Below are 12,618 nucleotides of genomic sequence, written 5' to 3'. Positions count from 1 at the left end.
TTCCTTGAAAAAAATTACATCCAAAGAGTAAATATATGTATTTCTTATTGTGGGAAACTTATAAGGCAGTGGAGATAGTACAACTTCTCTTGAAAAACACAGTCACATTGCACAATTTTCACTAGAGATTAACAATTGATTGCAAGACATCTTTTATGTGAATGTAGTTCTTTAAGAATGTGCTAGTGTAGGGGTATCATGCAAGATTATCATTCGTGCGACCTTGGTTTGAGACCTGGCTAGTGCATAAAGTGTCTTTTGAATCCTATGAAATGTTTCAAATTAATATATATTGAATCTCACTAAAAACACTGCAATATTGCATTTCTCAGAGATTAGCATCCAAGATGTCTCTATTCACCAAATTCTTAAAAAGCATAGAAGTAACACTTCCTCTCCACAGGTAAAAAAATTGTGCTACTGGCACAAACACTAAAGTCCCAAAGCTGCTATTGTAAAGGCAATAACATTTCCGAATTATTTATATTTGCTCCACAAACTCTTTAGCACAATCTTCCTTGAACGAAAAATACATCCATGGAGAAAATGTATGTACTTCTTATCTTGGGAAATCTATACTACAGTGCAAATAGTACAATTTCACTTGAAAATCATAGCCAAATTGCACATTTTTGACTAAAGATTATCAACTGATGGTTAGTCATTTGTTATGTGAATTAAAAGTTTCAGAAGAGCGCTAGTAGTGTAGGGGTATCATGCAAGATTCCCATTCTTGTGACCCGGGTTAGAGTCCCGGCTAGTGCATGAAAATGTGTTTTTTGAATCCTATGACATTTTTCAAAATAATATATATTTAATCTCACTAAAAACATTACAATATTGCATTTCTCAAAGATGAGCCTCCAAGATGTCTCTATTCACCAAATTCTTAAAAAGCATAATAGTAACATTTCCTCTCCACAGGTAAAAAAAATGTGCTACTGACACAAACACTAAAGACCCAATGCTGCTATTGTAAAGGCAATTACATTTCCGAATTATTTATATTTGTTCCACAAACTCTTTAGCACAATCTTCCTTGAACTAAAAATACATCCATGGAGCAAAGATATGTATTTCTTATCTTGGGAAATCTATACAACAGTGCAAATAGTACAATTTCACTTGAAAATCATAGCCAAATTGAACATTTTTGACTAAAGATCATCAATTGATTGTTAGTCATTTGTTGTGTGAATTATAGGTAGCTAAAAAGCGCTAGTAGTGTAGGGGTATCATGCAAGATTCCCATTCTTGCGACCTGGGTTTGAGTCCCAGCTAGCGCATAAAAGTGTGTCTTTTGAATTCTATAAAATCTGTTAAATTAATATATAATTAATCTGTATAAAAAACATAGCTTTATTGCTTTTCTCAGAGATAGTCCTTGAAGATGTCTCAATTCACAAAATTCTTAAAAAGCATAGAGGTAACATTTTCTCTCCACAGGTAAAAAAAATGTACCAGTGATACAAACACTAAAGAGTTAAAGCTTTATTTGTAAAGTCAATTATATTTCTTAATTTTTTACATCTGCTCCACAATGTCATTATCAAATCTTTCCTTGAAAAAAAATACATCCAAAGAGTAAATATATGTATTTCTTATTGTGGGAAACTTATAAGGCAGTGGAGATAGTTCAGCTTCACTTGAAAAACACAGTCACATTGCACAATTTTCACTAGAGATTAACAATTGATTGCAAGACTTCTTTTATGTGAATGTAGTTCTTTAAGAATGTGCTAGTGTAGGGGTATCATGCAAGATTATCATTCGTGCGACCTTGGTTTGAGACCCGGCTAGTGCATAATGTGTCTTTTGAATCCTATGAAATGTTTCAAATTAATATATATTGAATCTCACTAAATACACTGCAATATTGCATTTCTCAGAGATTAGCATCCAAGATGTCTCTATTCACCAAATTCTTAAAAAGCATAGAAGTAACACTTCCTCTCCACAGGCAAAAAAAATTGTGCTACTGGCACAAACACTAAAGTCCCAAAGCTGCTATTGTAAAGGCAATAACATTTCCAAATTATTTATATTTGCTCCACAAACTCTTTAGCACAATCTTCCTTGAACTAAAAATACATCCATGGAGAAAATGTATGTACTTCTTATCTTGGGAAATCTATACTACAGTGCAAATAGTACAATTTCACTTGAAAATCATAGCCAAATTGCACATTTTTGACTAAAGATTATCAACTGATTGTTAGTCATTTGTTATGTGAATTAAAAGTTTCAGAAGAGCGCTAGTAGTGTAGGGGTATCATGCAAGATTCCCATTCTTGTGACCCGGGTTAGAGTCCCGGCTAGTGCATGAAAATGTGTTTTTTGAATCCTATGACATTTTTCAAAATAATATATATTTAATCTCACTAAAAACATTACAATATTGCATTTCTCAAAGATGAGCCTCCAAGATGTCTCTATTCACCAAATTCTTAAAAAGCATAATAGTAACATTTCCTCTCCACAGGTAAAAAAAATGTGCTACTGACACAAACACTAAAGACCCAATGCTGCTATTGTAAAGGCAATTACATTTCCGAATTATTTATATTTGTTCCACAAACTCTTTAGCACAATCTTCCTTGAACTAAAAATACATCCATGGAGCAAAGATATGTATTTCTTATCTTGGGAAATCTATACAACAGTGCAAATAGTACAATTTCACTTGAAAATCATAGCCAAATTGAACATTTTTGACTAAAGATCATCAATTGATTGTTAGTCATTTGTTGTGTGAATTATAGGTAGCTAAAAAGCGCTAGTAGTGTAGGGGTATCATGCAAGATTCCCATTCTTGCGACCTGGGTTTGAGTCCCAGCTAGCGCATAAAAGTGTGTCTTTTGAATTCTATAAAATCTGTTAAATTAATATATAATTAATCTGTATAAAAAACATAGCTTTATTGCTTTTCTCAGAGATAGTCCTTGAAGATGTCTCAATTCACAAAATTCTTAAAAAGCATAGAGGTAACATTTTCTCTCCACAGGTAAAAAAAATGTACCAGTGATACAAACACTAAAGAGTTAAAGCTTTATTTGTAAAGTCAATTATATTTCTTAATTTTTTACATCTGCTCCACAATGTCATTATCAAATCTTTCCTTGAAAAAAAATACATCCAAAGAGTAAATATATGTATTTCTTATTGTGGGAAACTTATAAGGCAGTGGAGATAGTTCAGCTTCACTTGAAAAACACAGTCACATTGCACAATTTTCACTAGAGATTAACAATTGATTGCAAGACTTCTTTTATGTGAATGTAGTTCTTTAAGAATGTGCTAGTGTAGGGGTATCATGCAAGATTATCATTCGTGCGACCTTGGTTTGAGACCCGGCTAGTGCATAATGTGTCTTTTGAATCCTATGAAATGTTTCAAATTAATATATATTGAATCTCACTAAAAACACTGCAATATTGCATTTCTCAGAGATTAGCATCCAAGATGTCTCTATTCACCAAATTCTTAAAAAGCATAGAAGTAACACTTCCTCTCCACAGGCAAAAAAAATTGTGCTACTGGCACAAACACTAAAGTCCCAAAGCTGCTATTGTAAAGGCAATAACATTTCCGAATTATTTATATTTGCTCCACTAACTCTTTAGCACAATCTTCCTTGAACTAAAAATACATCCATGGAGAAAATGTATGTACTTCTTATCTTGGGAAATCTATACAACAGTGCAAATAGTACAATTTCACTTGAAAATCATAGCCAAATTGCACATTTTTGACTAAAGATTATCAATTGATTGTTAGTCATTTGTTGTGTGAATTAAAGGTTTCTAAAGAGTGCTAGTGGTGTAGGGGTATCATGCAAGATTCCCATTCTTGCGACCTGGGTTCGAGTCCCGGCTAGCGCATGAAAATGTGTTTTTTTGAATCCTAGGACATTTTTCAAATTAATATATATTGAATCTCATTAAAAACATTACAATATTGCATTCCTCAAAGATGTCTCTATTCACCAAATTCTTAAAAAGCATAATAGTAACATTTCCTCTCCACAGGTAAAAAAAAAGTGCTACGGACACAAACACTAAAGACCCAAAGCTGCTATTGTAAAGGCAATTACATTTCCGAATTAACTACATTTGTTCCACAAACTCTTTAGCACAAACTTCCTTGAACTAAACATACATCCATGGAGCAAAGATATGTATTTCTTATCTTGGGAAATCTATACAACAGTGCAAATAGTACAATTTCACTTGAAAATCATAGCCAAATTGAAAATTTTTGACTAAAGATCATCAATTGATTGTTAGTCATTTGTTGTGTGAATTATAGGTAGCTAAAATGTGCTAGTAAAGTAGGGGTAACATGCAAGATTCCCAATCTTGCGACCTGGGTTCGAGTCCCAGCTAGCACATAAAAGTGTGTCTTTTGAATTCTATAAAATCTGTTAAATTAATATATAATTAATCTGTATAAAAAACATAGCTTTATTGCTTTTCTCAGAGATAGTCCTTGAAGATGTCTCAATTCACAAAATTCTTAAAAAGCATAGAGGTAACATTTTCTCTCCACAGGTAAAAAAAAATGTACCAGTGATACAAACACTAAAGAGTTAAAGCTTTAATTGTGAAGTCAATTATATTTCTTAATTTTTTAAATCTGCTCCACAATGTCATTATCAAATCTTTCCATAAAAAAAAATACATCCAAAGAGTAAATATATGTATTTCTTATTGTGGGAAACTTATAAGGCAGTGGAGATAGTACAACTTCACTTGAAAAACACAGTCACATTGCACAATTTTCACTAGAGATTAACAATTGATTGCAAGACTTCTTTTATGTGAATGTAGTTCTTTAAGAATGTGCTAGTGTAGGGGTATCATGCAAGATTATCATTTGTGCGACCTTGGTTTGAGAACCGGCTAGTGCATAAAGTGTCTTTTGAATCCTATGAAATGTTTCAAATTAATATATATTGAATCTCACTAAAAACACTGCAATATTGCATTTCTCAGAGATTAGCATCCAAGATGTCTCTATTCACCAAATTCTTAAAAAGCATAGAAGTAACACTTCCTCTCCACAGGCAAAAAAAATTGTGCTACTGGCACAAACACTAAAGTCCCAAAGCTGCTATTGTAAAGGCAATAACATTTCCGAATTATTTATATTTGCTCCACAAACTCTTTAGCACAATCTTCCTTGAACTAAAAATACATCCATGGAGAAAATGTATGTACTTCTTATCTTGGGAAATCTATACTACAGTGCAAATAGTACAATTTCACTTGAAAATCATAGCCAAATTGCACATTTTTGACTAAAGATTATCAACTGATTGTTAGTCATTTGTTATGTGAATTAAAAGTTTCAGAAGAGCGCTAGTAGTGTAGGGGTATCATGCAAGATTCCCATTCTTGTGACCCGGGTTAGAGTCCCGGCTAGTGCATGAAAATGTGTTTTTTGAATCCTATGACATTTTTCAAAATAATATATATTTAATCTCACTAAAAACATTACAATATTGCATTTCTCAAAGATGAGCCTCCAAGATGTCTCTATTCACCAAATTCTTAAAAAGCATAATAGTAACATTTCCTCTCCACAGGTAAAAAAAATGTGCTACTGACACAAACACTAAAGACCCAATGCTGCTATTGTAAAGGCAATTACATTTCCGAATTATTTATATTTGTTCCACAAACTCTTTAGCACAATCTTCCTTGAACTAAAAATACATCCATGGAGCAAAGATATGTATTTCTTATCTTGGGAAATCTATACAACAGTGCAAATAGTACAATTTCACTTGAAAATCATAGCCAAATTGAACATTTTTGACTAAAGATCATCAATTGATTGTTAGTCATTTGTTGTGTGAATTATAGGTAGCTAAAAAGCGCTAGTAGTGTAGGGGTATCATGCAAGATTCCCATTCTTGCGACCTGGGTTCGAGTCCCAGCTAGCGCATAAAAGTGTGTCTTTTGAATTCTATAAAATCTGTTAAATTAATATATAATTAATCTGTATAAAAAACATAGCTTTATTGCTTTTCTCAGAGATAGTCCTTGAAGATGTCTCAATTCACAAAATTCTTAAAAAGCATAGAGGTAACATTTTCTCTCCACAGGTAAAAAAAATGTACCAGTGATACAAACACTAAAGAGTTAAAGCTTTATTTGTAAAGTCAATTATATTTCTTAATTTTTTACATCTGCTCCACAATGTCATTATCAAATCTTTCCTTGAAAAAAAATACATCCAAAGAGTAAATATATGTATTTCTTATTGTGGGAAACTTATAAGGCAGTGGAGATAGTTCAGCTTCACTTGAAAAACACAGTCACATTGCACAATTTTCACTAGAGATTAACAATTGATTGCAAGACTTCTTTTATGTGAATGTAGTTCTTTAAGAATGTGCTAGTGTAGGGGTATCATGCAAGATTATCATTCGTGCGACCTTGGTTTGAGACCCGGCTAGTGCATAATGTGTCTTTTGAATCCTATGAAATGTTTCAAATTAATATATATTGAATCTCACTAAAAACACTGCAATATTGCATTTCTCAGAGATTAGCATCCAAGATGTCTCTATTCACCAAATTCTTAAAAAGCATAGAAGTAACACTTCCTCTCCACAGGTAAAAAAATTGTGCTACTGACACAAACACTACAGTCCCAAAGCTGCTATTGTAAAGGCAATTACATTTCCGAATTATTTATATTTGCTCCAAAAACTCTTTAGCATAATCTTCCTTTAACTAAAAATACATCCATGGAGCAAATGTATGTACTTCTTATCTTGGGAAATCTATACTACAGTGCAAATAGAACAATTTCACTTGAAAATCATAGCCAAATTGAACATTTTTGACTAAAGATTATCAATTGATTGTTAGTCATTTGTTGTGTGAATTAAAGGTTTCTAAAGAGCGCTAGTAGTGTAGGGGTATCATGCAAGATTCCCATTCTTGCGACCCGGGTTCGAGTCCCGGCTAGCGCATAAAAATGTGTTTTTTGAATCCTATGACATTTTTCAAATTAATATATATTGAATCTCACTAAAAACATTACAATATTGCATTTCTCAAAGATGAGCCTCTAAGATGTCTCTATTCTCCAAATTCTTGAAAAGCATAATAGTAACATTTCCTCTCCACAGGTAAAAAAAAAAGTGCTACGGACACAAACACTAAAGACCCAAAGCTTCAATTGTAAAGGCAATTACATTTCCGAATTAACTACATTTGTTCCACAAACTCTTTAGCACAATCTTCCTTGAAGTAAAAATACATCCATGGAGCAAAGATATGTATTTCTTATCTTGGGAAATCTATACAACAGTGCAAATAGTACAATTTCACTTGAAAATCATAGCCAAATTGAACATTTTTGACTAAAGATCATCAATTGATTGTTAGTCATTTGTTGTGTGAATTATAGGTAGCTAAAAAGCGCTAGTAGTGTAGGGGTATCATGCAAGATTCCCATTCTTGCGACCTGGGTTCGAGTCCCAGCTAGCACATAAAAGTGTGTCTTTTGAATTCTATAAAATCTGTTAAATTAATATATAATTAATATGTATAAAAAACATAGCTTTATTGCTTTTCTCAGAGATAGTCCTTGAAGATGTCTCAATTCACAAAATTCTTAAAAAGCATAGAGGTAACATTTTCTCTCCACAGGTAAAAAAATGTACCAGTGATACAAACACTAAAGAGTTAAAGCTTTAATTGTGAAGTCAATTATATTTCTTAATTTTTTACATCTGCTCCACAATGTCATTATCAAATCTTTCCTTGAAAAAAAATACATCCAAAGAGTAAATATATGTATTTCTTATTGTGGGAAACTTATAAGGCAGTGGAGATAGTACAACTTCTCTTGAAAAACACAGTCACATTGCACAATTTTCACTAGAGATTAACAATTGATTGCAAGACATCTTTTATGTGAATGTAGTTCTTTAAGAATGTGCTAGTGTAGGGGTATCATGCAAGATTATCATTCGTGCGACCTTGGTTTGAGACCTGGCTAGTGCATAAAGTGTCTTTTGAATCCTATGAAATGTTTCAAATTAATATATATTGAATCTCACTAAAAACACTGCAATATTGCATTTCTCAGAGATTAGCATCCAAGATGTCTCTATTCACCAAATTCTTAAAAAGCATAGAAGTAACACTTCCTCTCCACAGGTAAAAAAATTGTGCTACTGGCACAAACACTAAAGTCCCAAAGCTGCTATTGTAAAGGCAATAACATTTCCGAATTATTTATATTTGCTCCACAAACTCTTTAGCACAATCTTCCTTGAACGAAAAATACATCCATGGAGAAAATGTATGTACTTCTTATCTTGGGAAATCTATACTACAGTGCAAATAGTACAATTTCACTTGAAAATCATAGCCAAATTGCACATTTTTGACTAAAGATTATCAACTGATTGTTAGTCATTTGTTATGTGAATTAAAAGTTTCAGAAGAGCGCTAGTAGTGTAGGGGTATCATGCAAGATTCCCATTCTTGTGACCCGGGTTAGAGTCTCGGCTAGTGCATGAAAATGTGTTTTTTGAATCCTATGACATTTTTCAAAATAATATATATTTAATCTCACTAAAAACATTACAATATTGCATTTCTCAAAGATGAGCCTCCAAGATGTCTCTATTCACCAAATTCTTAAAAAGCATAATAGTAACATTTCCTCTCCACAGGTAAAAAAAATGTGCTACTGACACAAACACTAAAGACCCAATGCTGCTATTGTAAAGGCAATTACATTTCCGAATTATTTATATTTGTTCCACAAACTCTTTAGCACAATCTTCCTTGAACTAAAAATACATCCATGGAGCAAAGATATGTATTTCTTATCTTGGGAAATCTATACAACAGTGCAAATAGTACAATTTCACTTGAAAATCATAGCCAAATTGAACATTTTTGACTAAAGATCATCAATTGATTGTTAGTCATTTGTTGTGTGAATTATAGGTAGCTAAAAAGCGCTAGTAGTGTAGGGGTATCATGCAAGATTCCCATTCTTGCGACCTGGGTTTGAGTCCCAGCTAGCGCATAAAAGTGTGTCTTTTGAATTCTATAAAATCTGTTAAATTAATATATAATTAATCTGTATAAAAAACATAGCTTTATTGCTTTTCTCAGAGATAGTCCTTGAAGATGTCTCAATTCACAAAATTCTTAAAAAGCATAGAGGTAACATTTTCTCTCCACAGGTAAAAAAAATGTACCAGTGATACAAACACTAAAGAGTTAAAGCTTTATTTGTAAAGTCAATTATATTTCTTAATTTTTTACATCTGCTCCACAATGTCATTATCAAATCTTTCCTTGAAAAAAAATACATCCAAAGAGTAAATATATGTATTTCTTATTGTGGGAAACTTATAAGGCAGTGGAGATAGTTCAGCTTCACTTGAAAAACACAGTCACATTGCACAATTTTCACTAGAGATTAACAATTGATTGCAAGACTTCTTTTATGTGAATGTAGTTCTTTAAGAATGTGCTAGTGTAGGGGTATCATGCAAGATTATCATTCGTGCGACCTTGGTTTGAGACCCGGCTAGTGCATAATGTGTCTTTTGAATCCTATGAAATGTTTCAAATTAATATATATTGAATCTCACTAAAAACACTGCAATATTGCATTTCTCAGAGATTAGCATCCAAGATGTCTCTATTCACCAAATTCTTAAAAAGCATAGAAGTAACACTTCCTCTCCACAGGCAAAAAAAATTGTGCTACTGGCACAAACACTAAAGTCCCAAAGCTGCTATTGTAAAGGCAATAACATTTCCAAATTATTTATATTTGCTCCACAAACTCTTTAGCACAATCTTCCTTGAACTAAAAATACATCCATGGAGAAAATGTATGTACTTCTTATCTTGGGAAATCTATACTACAGTGCAAATAGTACAATTTCACTTGAAAATCATAGCCAAATTGCACATTTTTGACTAAAGATTATCAACTGATTGTTAGTCATTTGTTATGTGAATTAAAAGTTTCAGAAGAGCGCTAGTAGTGTAGGGGTATCATGCAAGATTCCCATTCTTGTGACCCGGGTTAGAGTCCCGGCTAGTGCATGAAAATGTGTTTTTTGAATCCTATGACATTTTTCAAAATAATATATATTTAATCTCACTAAAAACATTACAATATTGCATTTCTCAAAGATGAGCCTCCAAGATGTCTCTATTCACCAAATTCTTAAAAAGCATAATAGTAACATTTCCTCTCCACAGGTAAAAAAAATGTGCTACTGACACAAACACTAAAGACCCAATGCTGCTATTGTAAAGGCAATTACATTTCCGAATTATTTATATTTGTTCCACAAACTCTTTAGCACAATCTTCCTTGAACTAAAAATACATCCATGGAGCAAAGATATGTATTTCTTATCTTGGGAAATCTATACAACAGTGCAAATAGTACAATTTCACTTGAAAATCATAGCCAAATTGAACATTTTTGACTAAAGATCATCAATTGATTGTTAGTCATTTGTTGTGTGAATTATAGGTAGCTAAAAAGCGCTAGTAGTGTAGGGGTATCATGCAAGATTCCCATTCTTGCGACCTGGGTTTGAGTCCCAGCTAGCGCATAAAAGTGTGTCTTTTGAATTCTATAAAATCTGTTAAATTAATATATAATTAATCTGTATAAAAAACATAGCTTTATTGCTTTTCTCAGAGATAGTCCTTGAAGATGTCTCAATTCACAAAATTCTTAAAAAGCATAGAGGTAACATTTTCTCTCCACAGGTAAAAAAAATGTACCAGTGATACAAACACTAAAGAGTTAAAGCTTTATTTGTAAAGTCAATTATATTTCTTAATTTTTTACATCTGCTCCACAATGTCATTATCAAATCTTTCCTTGAAAAAAAATACATCCAAAGAGTAAATATATGTATTTCTTATTGTGGGAAACTTATAAGGCAGTGGAGATAGTTCAGCTTCACTTGAAAAACACAGTCACATTGCACAATTTTCACTAGAGATTAACAATTGATTGCAAGACTTCTTTTATGTGAATGTAGTTCTTTAAGAATGTGCTAGTGTAGGGGTATCATGCAAGATTATCATTCGTGCGACCTTGGTTTGAGACCCGGCTAGTGCATAATGTGTCTTTTGAATCCTATGAAATGTTTCAAATTAATATATATTGAATCTCACTAAAAACACTGCAATATTGCATTTCTCAGAGATTAGCATCCAAGATGTCTCTATTCACCAAATTCTTAAAAAGCATAGAAGTAACACTTCCTCTCCACAGGCAAAAAAAATTGTGCTACTGGCACAAACACTAAAGTCCCAAAGCTGCTATTGTAAAGGCAATAACATTTCCGAATTATTTATATTTGCTCCACTAACTCTTTAGCACAATCTTCCTTGAACTAAAAATACATCCATGGAGAAAATGTATGTACTTCTTATCTTGGGAAATCTATACAACAGTGCAAATAGTACAATTTCACTTGAAAATCATAGCCAAATTGCACATTTTTGACTAAAGATTATCAATTGATTGTTAGTCATTTGTTGTGTGAATTAAAGGTTTCTAAAGAGTGCTAGTGGTGTAGGGGTATCATGCAAGATTCCCATTCTTGCGACCTGGGTTCGAGTCCCGGCTAGCGCATGAAAATGTGTTTTTTTGAATCCTATGACATTTTTCAAATTAATATATATTGAATCTCATTAAAAACATTACAATATTGCATTCCTCAAAGATGTCTCTATTCACCAAATTCTTAAAAAGCATAATAGTAACATTTCCTCTCCACAGGTAAAAAAAAAGTGCTACGGACACAAACACTAAAGACCCAAAGCTGCTATTGTAAAGGCAATTACATTTCCGAATTAACTACATTTGTTCCACAAACTCTTTAGCACAAACTTCCTTGAACTAAACATACATCCATGGAGCAAAGATATGTATTTCTTATCTTGGGAAATCTATACAACAGTGCAAATAGTACAATTTCACTTGAAAATCATAGCCAAATTGAAAATTTTTGACTAAAGATCATCAATTGATTGTTAGTCATTTGTTGTGTGAATTATAGGTAGCTAAAAAGTGCTAGTAAAGTAGGGGTAACATGCAAGATTCCCAATCTTGCGACCTGGGTTCGAGTCCCAGCTAGCACATAAAAGTGTGTCTTTTGAATTCTATAAAATCTGTTAAATTAATATATAATTAATCTGTATAAAAAACATAGCTTTATTGCTTTTCTCAGAGATAGTCCTTGAAGATGTCTCAATTCACAAAATTCTTAAAAAGCATAGAGGTAACATTTTCTCTCCACAGGTAAAAAAAAATGTACCAGTGATACAAACACTAAAGAGTTAAAGCTTTAATTGTGAAGTCAATTATATTTCTTAATTTTTTAAATCTGCTCCACAATGTCATTATCAAATCTTTCCATAAAAAAAAATACATCCAAAGAGTAAATATATGTATTTCTTATTGTGGGAAACTTATAAGGCAGTGGAGATAGTACAACTTCACTTGAAAAACACAGTCACATTGCACAATTTTCACTAGAGATTAACAATTGATTGCAAGACTTCTTTTATGTGAATGTAGTTCTTTAAGAAT

General features: G+C 32.3%; 13 non-coding genes across 13 annotated transcripts; all 13 read left to right on the top strand.

Moving 5' to 3' along the window:
• Nucleotides 1–694: 694 nt before the first annotated feature.
• Nucleotides 695–765, top strand: TRNAG-CCC (transfer RNA glycine (anticodon CCC)). The gene has a single exon. It is a non-coding gene; the product is annotated as a tRNA-Gly (tRNA).
• A 450-nt stretch (nucleotides 766–1,215) lies between these two features.
• On the top strand, nucleotides 1,216–1,286 carry TRNAG-CCC (transfer RNA glycine (anticodon CCC)). Its single transcript has one exon. It is a non-coding gene; the product is annotated as a tRNA-Gly (tRNA).
• Nucleotides 1,287–2,252: 966 nt separating this feature from the next.
• On the top strand, nucleotides 2,253–2,323 carry TRNAG-CCC (transfer RNA glycine (anticodon CCC)). Its single transcript has one exon. It is a non-coding gene; the product is annotated as a tRNA-Gly (tRNA).
• Nucleotides 2,324–2,773: 450 nt separating this feature from the next.
• On the top strand, nucleotides 2,774–2,844 carry TRNAG-CCC (transfer RNA glycine (anticodon CCC)). The gene has a single exon. It is a non-coding gene; the product is annotated as a tRNA-Gly (tRNA).
• Nucleotides 2,845–3,810: 966 nt separating this feature from the next.
• On the top strand, nucleotides 3,811–3,881 carry TRNAG-CCC (transfer RNA glycine (anticodon CCC)). Its single transcript has one exon. It is a non-coding gene; the product is annotated as a tRNA-Gly (tRNA).
• Nucleotides 3,882–5,357: 1,476 nt separating this feature from the next.
• Nucleotides 5,358–5,428, top strand: TRNAG-CCC (transfer RNA glycine (anticodon CCC)). Its single transcript has one exon. It is a non-coding gene; the product is annotated as a tRNA-Gly (tRNA).
• Nucleotides 5,429–5,878: 450 nt separating this feature from the next.
• On the top strand, nucleotides 5,879–5,949 carry TRNAG-CCC (transfer RNA glycine (anticodon CCC)). Its single transcript has one exon. It is a non-coding gene; the product is annotated as a tRNA-Gly (tRNA).
• A 965-nt stretch (nucleotides 5,950–6,914) lies between these two features.
• On the top strand, nucleotides 6,915–6,985 carry TRNAG-CCC (transfer RNA glycine (anticodon CCC)). Its single transcript has one exon. It is a non-coding gene; the product is annotated as a tRNA-Gly (tRNA).
• Nucleotides 6,986–7,436: 451 nt separating this feature from the next.
• TRNAG-CCC (transfer RNA glycine (anticodon CCC)) lies at nucleotides 7,437–7,507 on the top strand. Its single transcript has one exon. It is a non-coding gene; the product is annotated as a tRNA-Gly (tRNA).
• Nucleotides 7,508–8,992: 1,485 nt separating this feature from the next.
• TRNAG-CCC (transfer RNA glycine (anticodon CCC)) lies at nucleotides 8,993–9,063 on the top strand. The gene has a single exon. It is a non-coding gene; the product is annotated as a tRNA-Gly (tRNA).
• Nucleotides 9,064–10,029: 966 nt separating this feature from the next.
• Nucleotides 10,030–10,100, top strand: TRNAG-CCC (transfer RNA glycine (anticodon CCC)). The gene has a single exon. It is a non-coding gene; the product is annotated as a tRNA-Gly (tRNA).
• A 450-nt stretch (nucleotides 10,101–10,550) lies between these two features.
• TRNAG-CCC (transfer RNA glycine (anticodon CCC)) lies at nucleotides 10,551–10,621 on the top strand. Its single transcript has one exon. It is a non-coding gene; the product is annotated as a tRNA-Gly (tRNA).
• A 966-nt stretch (nucleotides 10,622–11,587) lies between these two features.
• On the top strand, nucleotides 11,588–11,658 carry TRNAG-CCC (transfer RNA glycine (anticodon CCC)). The gene has a single exon. It is a non-coding gene; the product is annotated as a tRNA-Gly (tRNA).
• The last annotated feature ends 960 nt before the right edge of the window (nucleotides 11,659–12,618 follow it).

Source organism: Taudactylus pleione, unplaced genomic scaffold (genome assembly GCF_031769625.1).
Source record: "Taudactylus pleione unplaced genomic scaffold, aTauple2 ptg000497l, whole genome shotgun sequence".
Lineage (NCBI taxonomy): Eukaryota > Metazoa > Chordata > Amphibia > Anura > Myobatrachidae > Taudactylus > Taudactylus pleione.
This window is presented reverse-complemented; position numbering and strand designations above follow the sequence as displayed.